The following is a 19,621-nucleotide window of genomic DNA, read 5'->3' as shown; positions in this document are numbered from 1 at the left end:
TTCTATTCCTAGATCTAGATAGGTTTACCAGTACTTTTCTGAACTAACAACATGATCACTGTCACTAGATAGAGTTAACAAAGTATGGTTCCCATATGTCAAAGAAAAAAATAAAAAATAAAATATTTTAAACTCCCAACAACGCCATCTAACGGCCGATTCACTCAAGATTTGGCATGGATGCTTAAGCCGCTATGCGGACCAACTGTTTTATGTTTGGTGGCAATTGGAATAAATATTGGCCAGATGCAAATCAAAATTCTTTGGATAACTTTTTGTCATGAGTGTCAGTAGATAGTACCTACAAAGATTCAAGAAGATTGCAATCACAGCCTCGGAGGAGTTTGAAAAAAATGTAAAACACATGAACGTTCATAAAGTCAAAATGGCCGCCTTTCCATTTGGTGAAGATCGGAGTAACTCGGTCCAAGTTAAGGGGCGTTTCTCAATACCAAGTAAGCAAAGAACGGACTTGTGTTCTTGGGGAGACCAGCCCGTACTGCTGGCGTACTGGAAGACTGAACTCGCAAGTTCAGAAGCACACAAAACGCTGTTGACAGTTTTGAGACGAAGCATTCTTTCTTTATGCACAACACCCAGCATAGAGGGCGCTTGCCCACTTATAGTCAGTTTGATGTGTCTATTCATAATAAAACATGGACGGTCACCTCACACCGCCTTTGTTGTTTTGTTACGTTTTCATTTAAAGTGCTATTAGGTGTACGGGCCAAACTTTATAAATAACGACACAACGGCGAAAAAAAAACTTGTAACATTGTTCGGGATTCACTTTAATTGAAAGCACAAAAGAAACGTTAAAATAGGTATTACAATTATAGATGGACTGGGTAAAGTTAGCCACTGCGTCGGTATTACAGAAAGCAGAAGAGGAGCCTGCGAGTGAGGAGAGCCAGGATGAGGATAGAGGAGGAAGGGATATATATATAATATATTATATATATATATATAATATATAATATATATCTATATATATATATTATATATATATATACTATAACAACAGCGTAAAAATTGTTTAAATATCTTACAATTGTGGACCTGGTTCCTCTTCCATTGTTGTTGCTGCAGTGGTCTGTCTAAATGTGGGGCCAGAGTGGTCTGTCTAAATGTGGGGCCAGAGTGGTCTGTCTAAATGTGGGGCCATAAGGGTCTGTGAGCTGACTGACTGACCGGCTCGCAAGAGTCATTCCCGGCTGGTTTGCTATGCCCGCCGTGGATGGTGGAGCTTTCCAACTCCGAAGGCTTTTTTAATTCACCATCAATTTTCGTTGAACTGCCTATATTCAAAATCTACACAGCTGATTAAAAACATCTTAAAACATCTTAAAAATTAATTTATTGATTTAATAATATACGTAAATTGTGAAAATCTGTGTACCAGAAACCATACGCGCTTTACACCCGAATTGAATGCTGGGATACCGGCCCGGCCAAGTTCACACAAGTTACCATCCGATGCATCCTCGGTAAAATGGGCGTGTCGAGATCACATCCGGGGATTTTAACTGTTCTTGGCGAAATGCTAACTTGTGTATTGGGTCAGTACTTAGGCCACCAAACATGACGTTTCACAAGAACACAAGAACACAGTCCATAGAAGAACACAGATTGAGAAACGGCCATGGCCTTCCCATGCGTTAGGGGTGCTATGGAGCCTGCTTACAGGTATCGACCAAATCGCTGACAATCTCGCAAAGCTCCCAGGTGTTGTGTGGGGCTAAGTTTTGTGAGTTTTCGTAATATTGAGGCCTTCAAAATGTGCCCAAGGGCTAAAACCAGGCTAACCACACCAGTTAGGGGGTGCTATAGAGCAAACACCACTCCCAAGCCTAAATGTAAATCAGACCAAAGAGTTTAATGTTCAGCACATGGCTGCAAGATGTTAAGGTTTTCGTGGATCCTAAAGTCCTCAAACAAGTCTTTGTAAAATGAGAAACTTCGCAGGAAAATCGCCATATGTATTTTCTAAAAATAGCTTGATAGAATTCCAGATGATAAATATGTTCCCTGAAAGTTTATATGGTAAATTATTACTTTATTTGAACTCAGGGTGCACGTTAGGGGCGCTATGGAGCCCCCTGCAACACCGAGACAATCACTATAGAAATTGTTATTTTCCATAGGTCTGAATGTGTGCAAGTTTTTGTGAGTTTTCCGCATGCTAAGACCCTCAAAAATGAGAGAGACGGGAGAGGTGCGGAATAATAATATAATCCTTCCAAAAACAATAGGTTCCTGACAGGTTGAGTAAAAAATCATGTTTCTGTGTTTCAGGTGGAACTACTCCTGCCCATGGAGGACATTACTGGCTCCACGCCTCTCATTTTGTTAACCAAGTGTGTCCTTCACTACAAACGTGTCAGCGAGGAATTTTCCAACTTTTTTTAATGTGAGTCAAATGCCTTCACATAGACGCTTAACACTTATATAAACGTATATAATTACTCCCATCTCTGTGTAGGTGATTCAACTAAATGTGCCATTCATTCTTTTAGGTTCTGGCTGATAGACTGCCGACAGATCCAGGAGTCTGTTAGTTTTGGCTCTCAGCTGTACAGAGAGATAATCTGTGTACCATACATGGCCAAGTTTGTAATTTTTGCTAAGACACTGACCCCATTGAGGCCCGTCTGCGCGTTTCTGCATGATGACGACAAGATGGACAAGACCCTAGAGCAACAAGAGACTTCACTGAAGTTGCCCGTAGCCGAGATGTTGAGGTGCAGTGTGGATGAAAAGAGTATGATAATGGGTTCATCTAAAGGGGAGTGAGCATAGAAATGAGAGAAACTAATGCTGAATTAGTCTGTGCACATATTGAGGTATAAAGAAGGAAAAGAAGGTTTTTATTAATATAGTTTGTGTCCTTTAAAAATTCTGAGAACACTGTTTTTTTAGATTTGAATACATAATTGTTTTTTGTTGGCTCTCATATGCACATCCAGGTGCTGGAGGGAAAACCCATATTGCTGACTGCTTTGGAAACCTGGTGCCTCTTACCAAGAGTGGACAGCACCATGTGTTCAGCTTTTTTGCCTTCAAGAGAACAGACTGGCCCTCTTTATCAAAGTATGACAACAATTTGAAGAAATGTCTAAAATATTTACTTATTACTCAGAGATTTAAATGAGATATGTGTAATACAAATATATGTAATCAATAGACTAAATTGTTGTTTTAATTAAGAACAGATCAGAGACACAGCACAGGAGCCATGTGGTGCTTGTCCTTCACCAAAGAACCACGCACGTATCGTGCTCTTAATCACAATGCTATCGCAACCTTAACATTACTCTCCAACATACTCAAAGGTTAGTTTGAATACATTTCAGTTGTATTTGATTACAATAGGGCGCTATTTTTAGCTGCAGTAACTGCACTGTTTGCCTCTCAATTTTATGATTCTCTTTAGGAGTCTGATTCAGAACAAGATGCAGACGATGAGGTGATATATTATATTGGTACATTACTGTATAGAACAATATCATAATTAGTGACATAGTTTGTAACTAACTATACTTTTTTTATCTTGCAGAGTGAGAGGAGTGAACGAAATGTAAGCTGAGCTCTGTTGTTTTAATATGCATGAATTTTAGATATTTTACAATCCATTTTCAATCATCGGTGTTTGTACTGAGGGTGTTATATAGTATAATTTCTATAAGAAAGATATATTGTACATTTATTTTTTCAGTACAACACAGTAAATTTGAGTCACTTCACTTGATTACAAAGGTTACTGGTCATAAAGGTTGTAAATTATTAGTTTACAAATATGAACATCTGTATGTGCTGAAAGATGCACTTATTGTACATTCTACTTTTCGTTTGGATTAACCTCGCTCTTTTATTTGCTCTACTAACCTGTGTATAGTACATGTTCGTTTTGGCAGCTCTGCTATGGCTGATATACTCTGCCTTCCCTCACTCCAAACCCCACTGACCTTCTTCCACCTATTCCCTTCTGGTTAAACTTTATAATAACCATTAACCATACATGGTGAATTGATAGTAAATCAAATTTTGGTTCACAGTTATTTTACTCTCAACAACAAGAAATGATAATTAATAATGTTAAATTATTAGCAATGCTATAATTTAGTAACATAACTATTACCTTAAGTTTAACTAACTATTAATTTACCATTTTAATGATGGTTATTTAGCTATTTTCCTTTTTCTGTATGAGCTTTTTTTATTAATCATAATAAATTCAAATGCACTAAAAATGCTTTGGTTACCAGGTATTTGTGTTAGACTTTCATCTTACATTGAGAATTAGTTTTGTCCTACTATTTAAAGTATAGAAAGTATTCATTTTGACCATTCTTTCATTATGTCACATTCATACATTTTTAACATGGACATTCTGAAAACACAGCTGTTGTTCTGTACATAAATAATTGACAAACAGTATAATTAGTTTGTTCTTTGTTAAAGTGTGTAGATTATTCCTGGTTTATTTTTTGTAATTGTCACTCATTTTGTATGATCTCTTTTTTTACTTTGACCTTTACTACTTGCCTTTACAAACCTTCCTGAGTTGCTTTTCATTATTGAGATGGACTATAAATCAATCCCTTCACATTTTACATAATAATGTATGTCACTACTTCTTTGCTGTATTTGAACGAACAGTGCTAAAAAGTCACAAAACAAAGTTAATTTATATAACATAATTACACATTTAACCTATAATGATATGTGACACGACAATAAATGCACATTTTTTCATAAATTTAGTAAATATAAGTATTTTACTATACATATAATGCCAGTTTTCAAAGTTAAGTGAATAAGTTCATTACTTTACATTGCTATAAATACTAAGTATTGTAAAACTTTAAATCGGACCAAACAAGTTTCAGTAAGAAATACCTGATTGATTGACTAGAATTACTTACTTCACACCTCTTCTAAAAAAAAACCTTTCATTTTGTATTCACAAGTTTACGTTTTCTATGTTTTAAAACATTAATTTGTAAGCAGACATGACTTTCCATGTCGCAAACAATCTTGAGAAGTCTTGTGTATCTTCTTTCCGTCCCTTTGTTCCATATGTAGATTTTGTGTTGTTCCCTTTGGTTCTTTTTATGTTCTATGTAAGTTTTCTGAAAAGGTAGTAAACATATAATATTTATATTATTCTTGTCCATATTCTACCTGTTGGTTACTCCTCCTGGCTTTGCTTATGCTGTTGCTGCTCTTCTTCCCTTCAAACTCTCTGGATCACTTTGTCATCTTCTTTTTGGTCTTCTTTTCAAGACTCCTTATCCTCTGCCCTGTCATTCTTCTCCTTACTCGTGTACCAGAAGATGGATTTTTGATGGCATTGTCTTGATCAAACTTTCTGATGTCTTCTTTCCCACTTAATTTGTCCCTTATGTTCTTTACCCTTTTTGTTATCAAACTTTTTTAATTGAAGATGATGACTCTGAATCAACTGAGACATTCTCCCTGAGAACTAACCAACCTCTTGACCCAGCAACACTTGCAAGCCCGACTTCTCTCAGACAGTCGGATGTCAAAATGTCTGCTATTTTGAATGCAGAACAAATGGAGCACTTAAATATGCAGAGAGAGCTGGAGCAAGAGGGTTGGAGGAAAAAGAGCTTTGGCCAAAGACAGGTGGTAAAGGTTGGAGGGATTCAAAGATGGCATAAATGATTTTAGACAAGAAGTGCAACAAGATGATGCTTAAAAACAACATATGGGGTTCACTCTACGAGTCTAAGCTGCTGAATGAAGAATCCTCCTGTCGAAGAGCCAGTTACAGGAGATATGCATTCAGGGGAAGACTTCAAGTAGGTCCGCCATAGGAGACATGACAGGTCTAACTCACAGCTTAGCATCGACAGGACCAATACCGGAACAAAGACGTAGTGACAAGGTTCTCTAGAAGACCTGTCCAAGATAGATTTGAACAGGTTATTGTAAAGCGGATGGCAAACGGGCCCCCAGATATCAAGAAACCTATTAGGAAGAAACTTAGAGACAGAGAACGTTCTGGGTGTAGCAGCTCTGAGGGGGAGTGGAAAGGATGAGCTCTGAGGAGTCGTTAGATGGCAATGTTGTTCTTAAGGAAAGTGCCCTTGTACCCTCCACAGATAAGGATCCTCCAGCTTCTCATCAGTGGTTGAAACACCAATAGGATCATAAAGGACAGAGGTTAAAGCTTTACAGAACAAATTTGAGAGAGAGAAGTGCAAAAAAAACCCAGGAACTAATCCTCAGGCAAAATCTTCTATCGTCACAGGAAAAAGGGCAGACATGCCAGAACTTCCCAGAGTTCCAAAGTCCCCAAAATCACCCAGATCTCAGACAGAGAATTAGAGAGGACTATGTCCGTTAGGAACTGATGAATGCATTTCAGACAGGAACAGGACCCTTCGAAAATAAAGCTGGACTTTTTGAGCACAAAGCAGTGCTTCTTCTTGATCTCAACATTGATATTTGAATCAGAGGATTCTAATCAGATACAGAGGACAGAACAAAGTCTAAGGAGGAGCCGAAATCAAAAACCCAAACTCAGAGGCTCACAACTTTCTATCAAGAGAGTGATGTCAGACAATGTGACAAAAAAATCATAAATGATCCACTTGAAAGCTTTAGTAAAGATAACTCTGAGGAATCACAATTAATTTCACTAGTACTTCTTTTGGAAAGACAGTCAATTGCTGATACAATTCGATGTGACGATGGAAGTGTTAGCCCACATCGAGAAGACATCAGAGTTGTCACAGAAGGAGACTATGTCGTGAAGGAGGTGATGAAAACATTCCAGACTGGCCCCTCAAAGACCAAAGCAGGGCCTTTTGAACACAAAGTTGTGCCTTCTTGCATTTCAAAATTTATATCTGAATCAGGGATTCTGAAGAGATACAGATGACTGAACAAGATGCTACAAAGGAGCTAAATCACAAACCCAAACTCAAAATCTCAGAATTTTTCAGCAACAGAGTGATGTCAAGAAAATCACACAACAGACTTTGAGGATCAACCAGTAAGCTTAATTAGAGATAACTCTGAGGAATCGCAGTTTGTTTCAGATAGTACTTCTTTTGGAAAGACAGTGAAATTTGCTGATGCAGTTCAGTGTAACAATGGAGCATTAGCCCAAAGAGAGAGCACCAGAGTTGCCAGAGAAGGAGACAAGTCTGTTAAGGAGCTGATGAAAGCATTCCAGTTTGGGCATGATCCCTCAAAAACTAAAGTGGGCTTTATGAAACAGAAAGCTGTGGCTTCTTGCATTTCAACACTGACATCAGAAAAGGAGATTCTGAAAACTAATTACTGAACAAAGTCCTATTCAGACTCAGAATCACAAACCCAAAATCAGAGCCTCAAAACTTTCCATCAAAGAGTGTTGTTAAGAAATATGACCAAACAGACTTGATGCTCAACTGTAAGCTCAAACAGAGATTACTCTGAGGAATCAAAGTACATTTTAGATAGTGCTTATTTGGAAAGACAGTCAAATTTGCTGATACAATTCAATGTGATGATGGAAGCGTTACCCTCAGGAAGGACATCAGAGTTGTTAGAGACAGAGACTATGTCTGTTAAGGAGCTGAGCAAAGCATTTCAGACTGGGCAGGACCCTTTGAAAAGTAAAGATGACCTGGGTGAACACAAAGCTATTGCTTCATCTTCTATTCCATCTCTGATATCTAAATCAGTGGTCCTGAAGAGATTCAGACTGAAGACAGTCCCACACAGGAGCAAAAAATTCAATCCCAAAAACAGAATATCACAATGTTCATCCCACAGTGATGTGGTGTATGTGAAACAGGGATTTAGAGGCACAAACAGTAACCTTAAGCAGAGATAACTCTGAGGAATTACAGCTAATTCAGATATCGCTTATTTTGGAGAGACAGGAGAAATTGATGACAGTTTGATGATGGAAGGGTTAGCCCTGAAAGAGAAGCCGCCAGAGTTGTCCGGGAAGAGCCAGGGCAGGATGCAGTTAGGAGAACCAGTCATAAGTACTGGTGGAGTGTACTGAAGACACACAGATCAGTCGATCGCAGACATTCTGAGGACTTCAGTGCTGATATAAAGGCTGAGCTTGAGGAAAGTCCAGAGTACCAGCTTTTCAAGCAGACATCAACAGCTGAAGATGTAAGCGATCAGCTGGAGGCAACTGAGGAGTAACCTTGGTTGATTCTGATACAACAGCATCCATCTCAAGTCCTGTGTGAAAAGTTATTTTGGGGAAGGTGTTTCTCTTATTGAGAATCAATGAAAGATGATGATCTAAGTCCTGAGAGTCCCCAGCGTGAAGGTATGGCTGAATCTCCGAACTAGTGTTGATATTAGGACCCCTTGTTCCAGCTCAGGAGGAGGAGCGAGGATCATGAAGGACTCGCAGTGACAAATGAGGTGACCAATGAAATGCTACTACTCCACTAAGAGCGGAAGAAACATACATCATACTCACAGGAGAAGGGTTGATGGAGCAAGCACGATATCACACATTTGATTGTGAAAGCAAAATATTCTTTACACAAACTGACCGGAATAACAGAGGTCAAAATCAATGAGCCACAACTTCAAGAAGCCACACTGAAAGGAACACATCTAGCAGGCATCCACTGCAGTAAATGATATGTCAGGATGTTGTCCTTAATGAACAGTGACTTAGATGAGTCTAAAAGCAGGCCTGTGGCACGTCAGCCACCAGGAGAGGTTTTTTTCAAGAGACATTTGAACAAACATTTTACAAAGACAAAGATAAAGAAATTCTTTCATTTGTCACTGATGAAAATAAAGGACCAACAGTGGATTGCACAAAACAAGAAATATATCAAATCCAATGGGAGAACATCCAATTACATGGACATGTGAAGAAGTAAAGAGTGAATTTAAGAAGTAAAAGAGACATCAGCTATGTTGTCAGTTATGAACAATGACATGAATCATGATCTAGAGGCAATGTCTGGGCTAGTCGACCATAGAAGAGGATGACGTGCAGGAGAAATTTGAAATGTTCACATGACAATAAAGGAGTGACAAAGGATGGACAGCGCAAGAAACAGATCACAAGGAGGTCACAAGGAGAGGTTAAGAAATGGCAAGGGAATTAAAGAAAACCAAGCAACATCGACTGAAGAACCTAGAAGGAAGAGGTGGGTAGAGGAAAGGCTTTATATCAGCCATCTCAAAAGTAAAGGAGATGTCAGGGATAGTTTCACTGCTTAACAGTGACTTAAACAAGTACCTTGAGGACAGGCCCGTAATGTAGGCCTCCAGAAGAGGACGTTATCCAGGAGAAATTTGAAAGAGTTACTCTCACCAAAATCCGAAAATCCTGGAGTGTGGAGCAACCAATACAATATATGATAAAATGCAAATAGCTTGTACTGGTGTGGGGAATAAATAAGTGGAGAGAACATGAACAGACTGTGTGGGTGATCTCAAAGAACTGAACCAAGTAATGTATTGGATACCTCATTCCAAGAAGTTTTCATCGAGAGAAAGAGGTGCCAAGAAACGTCTACAACTGAGAGGGATATGTCAGGGATGTTGTCACTTCTCAGTAGTGACTGGACCAATATCTCAAGAAAAAGCCAGTGGCATACAATGTCACCCAGAAGAAGAGGATATAGTCCATGAGAGCTACAAACAAGTTATTTTGACAAGTAGTAATTCAGTTGATAAGATAGATCTAGAGGCAATTGAACACATCAGACAACGTAGTTAGAAACACAGAATTGTCACCAGTTCTGTATTTGAGACACCATTCCAAGAAGTTTGCATGAGAGAAAGACACACAAACATCAACAGTCTGCAACTGATAGGGATATGTCAGGCATGTTGTCACTTCTCAGTAGTGACTTGGACCAATACTCGAGGAAAAGCCAGTGGCATACAATGTCACCCAGAAGAAGAGGATATAGGCATGAGAGCTACAAACAGTATTTTTACAAGTAGTAATTCAGTGATAAGATAGATCTAGAGGCAAATGAACACATCAGACCAACATAGTTGAAACACAGAATTGTCACCAAGTTCTGTATTTGAGACGCCATTCAAGAAGTTTGCTTGAGAGAAAGACACAACAACATCAACAGTCTTCAAACTGAGAGGGATATGTCAGGCATGTTGTCACTTCTCAGTAGGGACTGGACCAATCTTGAGGAAAGCAGTGGCAATACAAGGTCACCCAGAAGAAGATCTTGTCCAGGAACTACAAACAAGTTATTCAGACAAGTAGTAATTTGGAGGATAAGATAGGTGTAGAGGCAAATGACCACTACAGATTGATTTAATGGAGTCACTGAATGTGTCACCAAGTTCTGTATTGAGACACCGTTTCAAGAAGTTTGCATTTTGAGAAAAGCACAAACAACATCAACAGTCTGCAACTGATAGGGATATGTTCAGGCATGTTGTACTTCTCAGTAGTGACTTGGACCAATATCTTGAGGAAAAGCCAGGGGCAATACAATGTCACCCAAGAAGAAGAGGATATAGTCCATGAAACTACAAACAAGTTATTTTGACAAGTAGTATTCAGTTGATAAGATAGATTTAGAGGCAAGAAAACACATCAGACCAACATAGTTAGAAACACAGAATGTCACCAAGTTCTGTATTTGAGACACCATTCCAAGAAGTTTGCATTGAGAGAAAGACACAACAAATCAACAGTCTGCAATGAGGGATATGTCAGGCATGTTGTCAATTCTCAGTAGTGACTTGGACCAATATCTTGAGGAAAAGCCAGTGGCAATACAAGGTCACCCAGAAGAAGAGGATATAGTCCATGAGAACTACAAACAAGTTATTTTGACAAAGTAGTAATTCAGTTGATAAGAGATCTTAGAGCAAATGAACAATCCACACCAACATAGTTAGAAACACAGAATTGTCACCAAGTTCTTGTATTTGAGACACCATCCAAGAAGTTTGCCTTGAGAGAAAGACACAACAACATCAAAGTCGCAACTGAGAGGGATTGTCAGGCATTGTTGTCACCTGCTCAGTAGTGACTTGGACCAATATCTTGAGGAAAAGCCAGTGGCAATACAAGGTCACCCAGAGAAGAGGATATAGTCCATGAGAATACAAACAAGTTACTCAGAAAGTAGTAATTTGCGAGGATAAGAGGTGTAGAGGCAAATGACCACATACAGATGGATGTAGTTGAAGTCACTGAATTGTCACCAAGTTCTGATTGGAGACACCATTCCAACAAGTTTGCATTGAGAGAGAACGACAAACAACAGTCTTCTGGAGGGATATGACAGCATGTTGTCACTGCTCAGTACTGACTTGGAGAGTGGATGCCAGACTGGTGCCCATGAAGATGAAGGACGAAGAGTTCTGTCATCTAATGAGGGTGAGGATAAAACCTCACCATGTGCAGCGTCGCATTTCAATGACTCTACTGAAAGGGTGGTGGGCATTACAAAGTCATATGTAACATGGAGACGGTTACAATGATCATAAAGATGCTGATGTAGTTGCTGCTCATTCAATCTTAAAAACACACATTTTGCATCTACCAGGTAGTTCTGACACATCGCAACGACCAACCAATTGGGAATCTAAACACTGTGGTTTTTGACCCAGCTTAAGAGCCGTGTCTCAAGACTCGCTAGAGGCAACTCTCATGGAGGATAGATCTTCAAACAAATCCCCTGATTAATTGAGCCAAGCCCTACGGGTGAATCCCCTAGTCCAGATCTTCTGAAGGAAAGTCCGACCAATCAAAGGACACAGAATTTAACATGCCAGCCAAGACAGCTGTGTACGAGGATTATGCCTCCCAGTAAAGCATGTTATTCTTATGATAAACATATTACAGGGATGAAAGTGACACGATGAGCAAGAAAACAACTATGAGTTAAACAAATGGGAAGTGAAATAAAGGAGGACATAACATTCCTGCTCAGCCAAAGACAGTAATCAATGAAAATATGCATTCTGACACCAACATATGTGACAATGAGATATTCACTGCTCATAAGGCAAGACTCTTTGATTCCGATGATAGTCAAGATGATGCTTGCAGTAACAATTAAAACTCCAGAGAGGAGATGTTCAAATGGCTGCAAAGATCAAAACATTTGAGGAGAGGAACAGGAGGCTAAAATGAAGAGAGATAAATCAGAGGACAGGCGATCTCAGAGATGAAGAATTAAATCTAAAATTTGGCCCAGTTATACAGACTCCTCACAAGATCACTAGAGAAGAAATCTGCAAAATGTGAGATAGAAAGCATTTACACACATTGGGAGGCAACAGATATTAGTGGAGCATTAGGGAGAAGGTGGAAGTCAAGTCAAAACCAAAACTACTCCATCAGTTGATGGTCATATGTGTTCAGAAGTGAGGAGTCTTGGTGCTTTTAGCAGAAAGAGAAGTTGAAATACACAAAGACAAAGAATCTGTAGAAGGGAAACGGTCCTCAGTCACTGAACATACATTTTCCCAGCTGTGTGACAGGTGAGCACCATTCAGATGATGACAAAGAAGTTGAGTCATCACTGATACATGGTTCAGGTTATGTTAGCAAACCTCAGGTATAGTATGCACTAAAGAACTACATATATCAAGGGTTTGAGGGTTGAAAATGATGTAGTCCTCAAAGCACAGTTGAGGCTAAAGAACAGATAAATCATTGTCCCGAAGAGGACAGAAAAACACCTGGTAAATCACCTGTTCAAACACCAGGTGATGAAAGAGCCCCTGATCCATTTCGTTTCAAGCGGGAAGCTCTTTGAATGACCAGAGGGGGAGCTATTGATTGACTAGAGAAGTTTTGATGAAGGGGAAGGATATGCATTTTTCACATAGGGGGACATCCAGTTGATGAAGTTGTACCAGAGGAGACTGGGGAAGGTCCAAACAAAGTTGAGAAAAATGATCACATACGATACAAACCTTCAAGAGATCCCCAAATTATTTTTGACTCAGGGTTTGCAAATAACCACAATTCCAGCTCCCAAACCCAAAACTTTCATCAAACCCTTAAATGACATATCAGAGAGTGAAAAGCCATTCTGAAGCTGATCGTGGCAGCTCCTAGAGGTACAGCTGGTTCCCCAGTGTTTGGAGAGAGACTAACCGACACTGAAAGTGAGGTTGAAAATCTTGAACGTCTTGGTCTAGGGTATCTAGACTCTACTATAGCTGATCTTCAAACCAGACACATCCACAGTTGCTCATTCGCATACTCAGAGCAGGGAGCATATTCATCGACTCATCCTGATGCAAATGAGGAGGATGAAGATGAAGAAGACCATGTGCTCAGTTATAGAGCTGTACATTTTGGAGAAGAGGTTGGCATTCCAGCATATCATCAAGATTCACCCCAACTTTGGATATACACATGAAAAGACTCACAGAAATCAGAGCTTGATCAGGTTCAAAGCTCAAATCTGGTGTAGAAGCATCTGAGGCCAGTAGGGATAGAAGTAAAGCCTCTAAGTAAAGCCAACCAGGAGTTATTCTGACAGTAGTCAACGCATGATGAATCAACCTTTCCCTTCCAAACGTCCTTCATGACGAAACAGAAACCTCCAAACTCAATCATCTCCCTTCGTCCTCTCCCCAAAGAAATGAAATACCAAACTCTCTAAGTCAACCAAAATTCTGTAAGGTATGCTTTGGATGTGTGATTGATATAAGCAGGTGCAAGTCACTCTTTATATTCTCACAATGACATCCCAGCCTCACCACAGTTCTGAGTCTGGAAGGCAACCGGTTGCCAAGGGACAACACTTCTGGGATAGAGGAGATTTGAATACAGGACCTGCCTTGGATGAACCGGTGGAACTCAGATGCAGAGAATCGACGATGAGCCAACGCCCGAATGTTTATGAAGGTATGGACAGAAACAAATGGCTTTTGCTTTCCTATCATTCTCCGCGGCAGCAGCAGGCTGCTTTTCCATTCTAGAGAAAACTGTCACCATAGTCTTTTGCTGTATTTTCGTTTGTGTTGTAATTGGTCTTGTCCATCTTGCCATTGTGTTTTGTGTAATGGGGGGGGGGGGGGGGGGGGCATGTTGGTAATTACACTGTGTATATGCAATTTCTCAAGATGGAGGCCATGTTTGTAAAGACGTAGTATCCTTTAACAATTCACTATGTATATTGATCTGTAAGTAACTAATATACGCTTTACTAACTTAGCGTGCGCTACGCTTGAATCACACAGTAATGTATTAATCTTTAGACTAAATGATATTGGGTTACTAATGCATTAAAACCACTGCCGCTAACTGCGACCAAATAATCATAGTCTGTTAACAACTCAGCTCAAGTGAAAAACCCCATGTCATATTCCATGTGCAACGTCAAAGGACACCACATTTAATTTCAGAGCATCACAGACCAAAAACAGAACTGGTTGTACCGGCAAGTAAAAAAAAACTTAATTGGAGATATCTAGTAATGGATTTTACACCTTGACTAGTTGGGACATGATATTAACAATTTAATGTTTGGCTATGACGGCCATTTTTTAGGGATTATGGAAGGATGATGCTGACAGGAAAGAGGAGACAAAGTATCGTTGCAGATCTTCTTGCTTCAGCTGGGAGGTAGCTGTAAATAAACGCCATATTGTTACAAGTATTTGGTTGTTGAATGGAACCAATGTATTTTTTAGTTGAATGGCTTGGAAGAGCCTGAACAAATATATTCAAGTGTTTTCAAATTTTTACATTTTGCACCCTTTTTGTTACCATCACTCTAGAACTGGCAAGAGAATCGAATTCAGTGAGAATGATATCAATTGGTGCAGAACAGGATCACAATTCCCCCAAGAGCAGAGCATGACATTGCTGCAGCGCTGGGTGTGAGGGTGAAGGAAAAAATGCCCAGGTACATGGTATTTCTAAAGATTCAATTGACATTTTAATATGTTGTCAAATAAGGGTACTTAAATTGTAACAGTGATAATCTATTTGATTTTCACTCCAAGGAATGGCTTGAACACAGCTGTCTAATGATTCTATTGTAAACTTGGGTTTGTTAATGCTATTAACCAGTTTGTGTACTGGTAGATTATTTGTAAAATAATTATTTGTGTGTGTCAGTTGTCTCATGTTTCAATGATGGTTTAGATCGTTTCAAAAGAGGAACTGGTATGATAAAGGACGAACCAAGATCAACCGACATGGCATGTCCATCTTAGTTGAAACCAGCTAGGGGATGGGAACAAGCTTCAAGAGCAAACATCTAGACAGTATGCAGAGATAGGAGAAGACTTGGATCACGTGAAAGTAGTAAACCAAAAAACACTAAACTCAGCAACAGTTCAAGTACTATGTAACACCAGGGCTATGATGCATGTGTTGATAGCAGTCGTATTTATCAGTCGGGGTTTTAGTATCATGTAGCCTATCTTCAGTGCAAAGAGGATGCAGACCCCACGAGTTGTGAGAAAGGGTGGAGGTCAGGACCGCAGACCACCCCCACTGTTCGGAAGAGGACCTCTCAGTTCTTCACTACTGATATTCCTTCTTGGCAGAGCCGGTTGGGCACACCCAACTCAGAGAGCATGCATGAGTGACCTGTTGGAAGAGCCGAGGATCCCACAGTAATTATTTAGTTACAAGGATTCATGAATCTGCAACCACACATCAGCAGCTAACGTAGTGACAAATAATTGGACGCAGTTCAACAGACGCTTTTTATGCCATACGCATTACAAAGAAAAAGAAGTAGTATAGTACAAACTGCTGTTGTTACAGAGGGACAATATTCCTGGTTGTGGGCCGAGAAATTTAACAGTTAATATCCTGGTAAGGAAGGATAGGTATTTGCGGTTCCATGTTGTGGGGTGTGCACCGTTAGTCGTTGTAATTAGGGAGGTTTGACATATCACATTATGCAAAAGTCATAGTTTGACCTAGCCTTCATTTTTGTATTACAGTGAATGAAATCCTAGCTTGTGGTCTTGAAGATGTAATTATACAAGAACCTACAAGTTCCGACAAAACTCAGATGAGCAAGTAGTTCCTACCACATTAAAAGAAGCAGCATGGGAGCAAGCAACAAGTTGCCCCCAGAGTGAAAAGACCGCAAGATTGCTGCAGTGTGAAGTTGATTCTTCAGTCCTTTACAAGGTGGACACTCAGTGTACAAGTCAAAGACGGACTCCCATCCAAAACGTTACCATGAAAGCAGTTGGTGGTTGTAAACGATGAACAAGGGCAAAGCAAACTAAAATCTGATGTTTGCCCATCATCTTATCTAGCAGAGACTTTGGTTTGGCTATCAGAGTCAGACCAAGCTGAGTTGCTTCAGTGAGTCTTCTTGAGAGTTTAGCTAGCAACCACATGCATACAGAGCAAACTAAAACCCTATCAGAAGAAATTTCTGACCTCTAGCCAAGAAGCAACTCTGGCCCTGAACTGAAGATGGACAAAAGATGGTAGACCAAAAAGCAAGCTCTCTCAGAAGGTACTGTGAGGGTCCAGCTCAACGTTAAGTGTGGTCATGCAAGATCCCATAGTTTCATGTAGGAGATGGGACTTCAAACCTTTAAGTCAAGTAAGGAAGAAATTACAAAATCCAAGTGTACCGTGGATTTGTATCCAAGAAAACTCCCTTCATTGATGATTTAATGAACCAATAATTGCAACAACGAAAGTACGCATGGTGAAACAAGTCAAAATGAAGGTTACCCAAAGACCAATTGCCAGAGTTGATAACACAGGACCCTGCTACATGGCTGGGATTAACTATTTACCCATTGTGGCATGCCAGTCACCTAAGCAAGATGTGAAATACTTTCACTTGTATAGAGTACAGCCCTTGCGCATGGTCGTTATAATCCGAGAACCAATGTGGCTCATTGTCCACTTATGTTAATGAAAGGGATTAATTCCATGCAGAGGCGTGGATATTAAAAGACTCCATAATAGACTTCGTCCCTGAAACAGTGTCATGTCAATTGGTGACTATAGGGCAATTAGACGGAATCTCCGTTCGGGAGGGGGGAGGTTATCGCAGACTTTTCAGTATATTGGATGGCAGCCAATTTTGGAATAAAGTATAGGACACTGTCACATCAATATAGGTACCTAAATATAGTACACCTGAAACTGCTGGTGTAAGATACAGGAAGAGTTCGGGCAATATCCTCCTATGAGATCAGATAGTGAAGTGTCATTGCCGACCATCCTCGCCAGAATCACAGGAATTTCAGGCCAAGTGTCTCTTTACTTGACTTATGCTCCAGACCTATACGTGCCCAAACTTATGAATTCAATATTGTGATTATATTTACTATATCAGGGGGGAAATCCACCTAACATGACATCAACGTCCTCACACTACCGTCTGCAAAGAATGGGTCAGGGTGCCCTTAACACCAGAGTGGTTGCGCCTCAATCATTTCCAATATTATTGAATGCTATATCACCGTGATAAATGGGGAAAAAAAGCACAGGATGCACCAAATCGATAACATGGCATGTAAAGAACTGGAAGAAGGGGCGAGCTGCGTGTTCAGTGCAGAATATTTACACATGAAGATGTCAAAAGTTTCTAGTGGAGTGATTTATGCTGTCAAGTCAAACAGATGAAAGTCATTAAAACCACAAAAAGGAAGAGTGTAAATCTTTCTTGATTAGGTTTCTAAGTGGAAAAAAAATCCTAGCTGATTACAGCGCATCACAAGGCAATCAGATGAATTTAAACAACATAAGACACCAAAAAAAACCGCAAAATAAAATCGCAAGAATCCATGAATCATACTTGGGATGAAAGAATCACCAAAGAAATCATGCTCAGACAGAAATATCACAAACAATATGATAGAAAACCGTACACATGTTTCAAAACAATACCACAACGGAAACCACTGGTCTTTAACTTGGGCGAGAGACCAAATGCATTTTAGAGTTCCATACAGCTCTTAAGTCCACACAAGAAAACGTATAATCAAGAACTGCAAAACAGAGACGTGAAATGTACACTACAAGATGGCCTTAACGAAGTTAAGGCACAGTCCCATATGTCAAATACCGTTTAGGAAACATTGTATAATGGATATATACTTTGAAAACACATCGTAGTGAAACTGAAAAGGATTCTCCAAAGTCTGCATTTTTGGACACTTCAGAGAATCTCCCCGAATCTGTGGCATCACATTGGCAACGTTTCTTTGTTCCTCGCATGACATTTGGCAAATGAAGAGTCACACTTGTCACTTTTATTTCCCCCGCCCAGTACTCTGACATAGACCAAGCAGCACCTCTTCACATTCAGATCGGATATCAGAGGTTTTGTCTATGAGAATTGCTGAAAACACGATCAGATCGCAGATTCAGTACTTTAAGCCTGGGGATGTAAAAAAAAAGCATGACGGTATCTCTTCCCAACCATTGTTCACTTCAAGACCTCTTACAGATGCAGATGTTGTGTCGGGGCATAAGCATGAAAGAAGAAAGCAGAGCTTTGTTGGAGGCGCAAAACCATTGGGATTCAAATCTGTTGCGCCTACGTCCGTTGTCCGCAGACCAAGGAGTGCAATCTTACCTCATAGAAGACTGGGTCACCAAGTTAGCGACCCATTCTCCAGAGCTGTGACATATGATGTGAAGGTAGGCCTTCTCTCCCGACTCACCTGTTCCTCAGTTCATATCTCCTGTATCGTCACAATGTTGAACTTCAGGACAAGGTTGTTGTACCACAAAATGCAACAATTTCTGACTGGGAGGATCTGGAATTACTGTGTGGTCGGGGACACTGTTTTATGAGACCGACCAGACGTCCCCGCAGTCAGTTTCCATCAGGCTTGAATGTGATAAAGTACTTGACAGAGGGCGTTGTACCCCAGAATCAGTGTCTTCTGCATTTTTGACATTTGGACTCTTTCAGGACTGTTTTGGACCCCAAACTTTCGAGCATCTTCCCAGAATCATTTGCATCAGTGAGCAACGTTATTGAGTCTCTACGCCATGACATTGGCCAAATTAAGAGGATTCATAGTGTAATATTATTTCAGTATCTGAAGCTGAAGAATCAGATCTTTTACACGGTCAGATGTTGAATGATTCAGAGTTGTCTTTCTTGAGGAGTAGTGTTTGCGACAATCCGAACAGATTAGCTAGATTCACTAACTTACAGGTTGATGCTAAAACCACACAGGGTGACTGTAACTGCAATTCAAACCATTGATCACTGCAAGACCGCTTTTATATGAGATGTGGTACCATGGATAACAATGAAGACAAGCAGAGCTGTGTTGGCAAACAATTTGAGTTACATAACGATTTATCCGCTTCAGTGTTGCCAGACAAGAAGTGCCATCGTCCTCCAGAAGTACTGGAGTCACAGGACACATTATAGAGTCAGTGGCATCTGAAGAGAGATAGGGTACGCTCTCGTGACCTCAAATGTTTCCTCAGTTTAAACATACCCTTTCGTCACCAATGTGAATTGTAAAGACACAGGGTGGTACAACCATTCAACATTTTAAGACCTGGGAAGGTACGATTTGTGTTCTGGAGACACTGTTTGATAGACAGACCAGAGTCCCCGCAGTCAGTTGTATCGACTTGAACTGATGAGTTATTTAGCAGCAGTGCGTTGTGCCCCAGAATCTGTTGTATCCAATTTCAATCTCTGCG

General features: G+C 40.0%; 1 protein-coding gene across 18 annotated transcripts in view; it reads left to right on the top strand.

The window, feature by feature from the left end:
• ank2a (ankyrin 2a, neuronal) overlaps positions 1-19,621 on the top strand; it is an 89,886-nt gene that overhangs the window by 39,740 nt on the left and 30,525 nt on the right. The window lies entirely within an intron of this gene.

The sequence above is a fragment of the Etheostoma spectabile genome, chromosome 2, assembly GCF_008692095.1.
Source record: "Etheostoma spectabile isolate EspeVRDwgs_2016 chromosome 2, UIUC_Espe_1.0, whole genome shotgun sequence".
Classification (NCBI taxonomy): Eukaryota; Metazoa; Chordata; class Actinopteri; order Perciformes; family Percidae; genus Etheostoma; species Etheostoma spectabile.
This window is presented reverse-complemented; position numbering and strand designations above follow the sequence as displayed.